Source organism: Delphinus delphis, chromosome 15 (genome assembly GCF_949987515.2).
Source record: "Delphinus delphis chromosome 15, mDelDel1.2, whole genome shotgun sequence".
Lineage (NCBI taxonomy): Eukaryota > Metazoa > Chordata > Mammalia > Artiodactyla > Delphinidae > Delphinus > Delphinus delphis.
Genome location: NC_082697.1, coordinates 60455384 through 60461383, shown reverse-complemented (window position 1 = coordinate 60461383; position 6000 = coordinate 60455384).

The window sequence follows — 6000 nt, the reverse complement described above, 5'->3', positions numbered from 1 at the left end:
TTAAGAACTAGGGTTTCAGAAGTCGGACTGGATAATAAGCTTTGTTTCTCTACAAGCATCTCCTGTTTCTCCCACACCACCTCTAACCTCTTCCTGGCCATCCTATGAACACACAGTTTAAACAGTTTTAACAACCCACTATCTATCTGTCCCACCGGTTCTGCTTCTCTGTTGAACCTTGCCTAATACAACAGGTTTGGATCTATTTCAAAGATCCAAAGAGGCCAACAGGTGTTGCTGATGGTCTGAATGAAGGGGGTGCCAGTACCTTTGGCCTGCACAATTATCCCCCATCCACACTCTTTCAACTTGAAAGAGACAAGGTTTTGCCAATTTCAGGCTGGGACAGCTGCACCTTGTTCCCTTCTAAGTGGTTTCATCCTGTGCCTTTGACATTTTCCCCCAGAACAGAGTTCACCTCTTCAGACCTTACAGAGCTTCCCTGTTCCCTTGCCCATGCTTCATTAGCAGCATTTTCAGGCCAAACCTGCTGGAACCCTCAGCAGAACTCTATGAAGTACAAGTGAGCGTTTTCAGTGCCAATGACTGCAGCCCCCAAATATCTCTAAAGGACATTTTCCATTCCTTTCCCTTGTGTCCATCACCTTCCTCTAGTGCTTAAAGGGTTAGGGACCGTGGTGGGTGGGCTCTGAGCTGTATCTGGAAGGCCCAGATTGGGGGAGACACTGATGGTTCTAAACCAAAATTTCCATATGGGTGGCAGAATTAGAGATGTTACCTGAAGCCTTTCAAAGGAGTGTGGCAGCCATGGCATTGATCCCAGGTGGGAGGACCATTCCTTCTTGTGGAGGATTCATGGGGAGATTGCTCAGCTAACCACAGATCTTTCTGGAAATTTCTAGATGTGATAGAAAATCTCTGCTCTGTGTAGGCAAAGAGGCATCTGGGGAGTGGAAAATTGGGGCAAATGCCCTCACTGGGGCCCGGGAGGGGTCTGTAGTTTCAGATTCTTTTGAGCAGAGAGAGTGACTCTAAGCTGCAGACACAAAAAGTTTAAAAAAGGAAAAGCCAAGTTCATTTATGGTCAGCTCATGACCCTGTTCTCTTTTCCCACCATGAAGGCAAAGGGGGGGCTCCTTTCGCTGTGGCTCCTGCCCCTGTTCAAGGCTTTCCTTGAAAGTCAAAAACACCAGGAAAGAGCCCTCTTCCATTGTAAAAACCATATGCTCATTATAAAAACGAAATCCACACAGTACCGATATATATATATATATATATATCTCCAAACTCCTACTACCCAGATAATAAGCAATGCTAACATTTTGATAAATATTCTTCCGGATATTTCTAAATACACATTCTCTCTCTGTCACACACACACACACACACACACTCATACACCCACACACACTTTTATGCAAATGAGATCACATCATGCTTTTTCTCTTATTCTGTAACCTGCTTTTTTACTCAACATTATGCCATGGTCCTCTTTCTAGGTCAACAAATATAGAAATATTCTCATCAATTTTAATAGCTGCTTAAAATTCCACTGGGTGGTAAAAATGGGCAATATTTAACTAGTTCCCTATTGGTGGACATTTAGGCTGATTTCGATGTTTATTGTAGAGAATTTTGCTATGAAAATCCCTGTGGTTATATCTTGATCCATACATATAATTTATTGCTCATTTAAACATCTCTCTTTTTTTAAAAGTACTGTACATAATAGTCTTTTCGGGGGTTGAGATGAGAAAATAATGTGGCATTTCCCGAGACTTCTGAATCCTCTAGGAGAGTTCTCAGCATGGAAATAAAACCCAGCCGGGACATTTGGTTCATTGCTCTCACTGGGTAAGAGAAAGTCTTTTGAAAGCTCCAGAAAGTTTCGTCTTTCCTAAGAAAAAGGTCTGGGAAGAGAGAACCTGATTTCTTCCTCTGGATGCTTCCTCTGTGTACCTAGAATTGCTGCTGTGGCCATCTGTGGCCACCGGATGATGAAGCCAGTGCTGAAGAGGACAGAGGGAAGAGCTTGAAAGAACCTGGGTTCTTCAGACGTCACTGAGCGGCTGGATCAACCTGCCCTTTGCCTGATCTCTCTGCCAACTTACTGTTTGAGTTGGAGTTTCCATTACTTGCGGCTGGAGTCCCCTAACCAATACATATTCACTGAATCAGAACCTCTGATGATGAACCTGTTCCAGGTGATTCTGACGTACGCCCAAGTGTGGGAACCACTGGAAAGGTGGAGGGGACACCGAGCTGGACGTCACAGGTCCAGGTTCTGGCCTTGGCTCTGCCACTAAATTGCTGAGCCACCTGGGGCAAGTCATATTCCCTTTCTGAACCCCAGCTTCCTCATGTGACAAAGAAGGGATACGCCCTAGAGATTCTATCTTTGTGTTCTCCTATCTTGCTGTAATGTGGTTCTAGGCAAGTAGTGTGGGGACCTTTGTCAGGAGACAACACCAAGGAAGATAGTTCACTAATATTGACATCAGTACAGTAGAGCCAAAAGGAGTATTATTGCTATTTATTGCTTTTCAGCTTTCTAGAAGTATAGCATAATTAACTCAGGAATTCAAAGGTTCTGTTGCTTACACAAATGACTTGGTGGCCATTTTGGTTCCAATATGGGGCATGCCCCACCCCCTCCCCCCGCCCCAAACCCAGCAAAGCCTGGATGAATGATAGTGAAACAAGAGAGCCTGGACTTCTCAGTACTGTGTGTTAGAAGTGTGATTGCAACAGAATCTTGCATTTCCAGCAGTCCCTAGAAAAAGAGCAAAAGGGAGATGTGGGGAGGGTCTAAGGAAGGAGACGCCTGACAAGATGGACAGTGGTGAGTCAGGGCCTCCAGAGGACGTGGCCAGAGAGAAATTTCCTGGGATGAGGAATGGTCCATTAATGCTAGGACAGGGATGTCTGATGTCCAAACCTGACTTGTCACGTGGCCATTTTGTGCTGTAATTCCTCTCCCTCACCCCAAACCTTCACTGAAAGTCTGCAGCACACTTCCTGTTCTTGTGTTTGGGTGCTTTGGGGGAATAGTGAAAGCATTGAGGACAAGTTCAGTGTGATCTGAGGATGTGTAGAAACAGCATGGACATCCCAGGAGGAGATTTTCAGAATCTGTCACCTCTACAGAAGCAGAGAAACTCACAAGATGTGACCAAGTGAACTTAAATCCCTGCTCCAGAGAATCCTCAGAACCACCGGGAGGTGGTCATCAAGTTCAACGCAAGAAGTGGGATGGGGATTTGAGCCATTCTCTAAGAATATTGTAGAGAAGGGTGAGCCAGGATGCTGGAGGGCTGGAGGAACACCCAGGGGGCTGGTGTAACAATGTGAAACTCTTTCAGAGTGTCATATAGGCCCATTAGCCCACGTCATCCTTTACCGTGTGAGATAGATTATTAGACCCAATTTCAGATGTGAAATCTAAGGCTCAGAGAGGTTTCCCCACCTTCCTGATGGTCTTCGTCATTTCCCAACTGGGACTCTCACTTCCGCGCCAACATTTTGCAGCTTGGTTCCCCAGTGCTCCATCAGAGAGAGCGGTGATGAGATTTGATTAAGGATATGAAAAAGAGTAATTGCGGCAAACGAGGAGGCTGCTAATTCAATTGATCGCCTTTTGAAGACATCTGATCAGGCCCTTGGCACTCCCCAATTTTTCCCGCTCCTGATGGCTGATGTTTTTAGGTGAAGGCGGAACTCAGATGAAGGTCGAATTTTATGATGTCAGCAACTGCTTCTGAAGGGTGGAAATCTGCTTTCCTGGGCAGTGTGCATTACCTTTAGCAGGTTGGCCTTTGGGAAGCAGACCCAAAGAAACCCTCCTGTGAGACTGGAAGCAGCTTTCTCAGCCCTCCCCTGGGATCTGTAAATGACCTGGTGCAGCAGTAATGAAGGCACAGTTGCTAAGCCTCAACCAGCTGGAGCTTGCAGTCTGCACTGACATGATGGGGGCAGCCATACACCAAGACCACAGCTGGCTGCAGATCAGATGGCCAAACAATTGTGTGAATGAAGCCACCGTCTCCTGCAGTCTTACTCAACTGCTCCCTCTCCCACCACTCCTGCTTTCATGTCCTGTTGATTCTGCCTTAGCAATAACTTTCACATTAGCATCCCCTCTGACAGCTTTTCTCCCTGCCACTGGCTTATTAGTTCACACTTTATCATTTCTCATAGAGATTATTGCCATATTCTTTAACTGGTCTCCCAGCCTCCTCTTTCTAAATGCTCTGCATTCTGTAACTGGCTATCAGGATATGTTTTTTGAATTGAAGTATAGTTGATTTACAATGTTGTGTTAGTTTTAGGTGTATAGCAAAGTGATTCAGTTTGTTATACATCTGAAATACTGTTATACATCTGAAATTGTTATATATCTGAAATTTCAGGAAAGAAATCTGAAAAAGAATATATATATATTATAGGTTAATACAAGATACTGAATATAGTTCCCTGTGCTGTACAGTAGGTCCTTGTTTTTTTATCTATTTTATACATAGTGGTGTGTGTCTGTTAATCCCAAACTCCTCATTTATCCCTCCCCCACCCCAAGAATTCCTTAGCTGTCTCTTTTAGGGCCTCCCTCAGCTCTAGGGTCATAATGAATACCCTTTGGCTTTTACTAAATCTCTGTCTCTCCTTCTGTCTCCTTGTTCCCATCACTCACTTTTCTATTACACCTTCATGATATAAGAGCTTTTTAAGACCAGACACCACTTGTAGATTCTAGGGGCAATGAGATAAGTAATAATGGATAGTAACACCCTGGCAAATTTATTTTTTTTACAGCTCAGTATTAACTCACATTAATAGGGACGCAGGCACTAATTTCCATTTGAGTTTTTTTTTAACACTTTTTATTTATTTTTTAAAAAATATAATTTTATTTTACTTTATGGCCGCGCCATGCGGCATGTGGGATCTTAGTCCCCCGACTAGGGATTGAAGCTGTGCCCCCTGCAGTGGAAGCTCGGAGTCTTAACCACTGGACCGCAAGGGAAGTCCATGAGGTTTATTTTTGAGCATGTTCTCTGTGTTGGGCACCAGGACAATTTCTGTAGAATGATGAGTTAGGCAGCCCTTGCTCAAAGGGGCTTGTAGTGTTTGATGATAACTTTTTGTGGGACTTAATACTGTTTTCTAAATTGATAACTACACATCCTGGATTTTCTAGTCCTTGAAAATGTCCAACTAGGGTACCTGAAACCACCTTATTTTGGTTATTTTTTGCTTGTAATACTCAAGTTCCTTCTCTACAGCTGCTATAATTAAGCAAGAAAGACATTTGAGAAACACTTTCTGATGAAGGGCAAAGGAAATTGATTTTTCAGTGTGGTCAGCTAGTCTTAGATTTCATTTGTAACAGTTCTCTTAGAGCTGTTAGAGCAACAAGATAGACTTGTTTTAGAACAACAAGATAAACTTGATTTTTAGTTCTAATAAGGCAAACTTTAAATCATGTTTTATTAAGGTTTAGGGTGGCATGGTATTAAGAGTAATAGAAAATGAGGGTCAGGATTCTGGTTCTGATTTTGCTATGTTTTATGACCTTGGGCCATGTGTCCAATCTGAAAGGATTCAAGGTTCTGACCTGTAAAATAGAAGAATGGTCCTAGAATGAGGGTCATCCAGTAGATTTCACCTCAAATCCACTATTGATGGCTGCTTGAAGTTCTGGGTTGAGAAAAACAGAAGCTGAACACTGTGATCAGTTAGTCGTGTCTGTCATGGCTGCAGGATGGGGAGAAGTGGCACAAGTGCTATGCATTTTCCATCGTTTCTATATGACCTTTAAGTTGCTCTTTTAGCATGTAAAAGTCCTGCTTCTATTCCTACAAAATAATGAACACTCAGGTGCCCTGTTAAACTATCTCCAACGTGTTGTTTACTAATTTAAACCTAAAACAAACTCCGGTCCTGATTCAGCCGTCATGACTTGGAGCAGTGAACTATAGATGAGCTTTGACATTTGGGGTTCATTGTCTACCTTTTTTGGGCTATCAAGACATCTTTTGACAT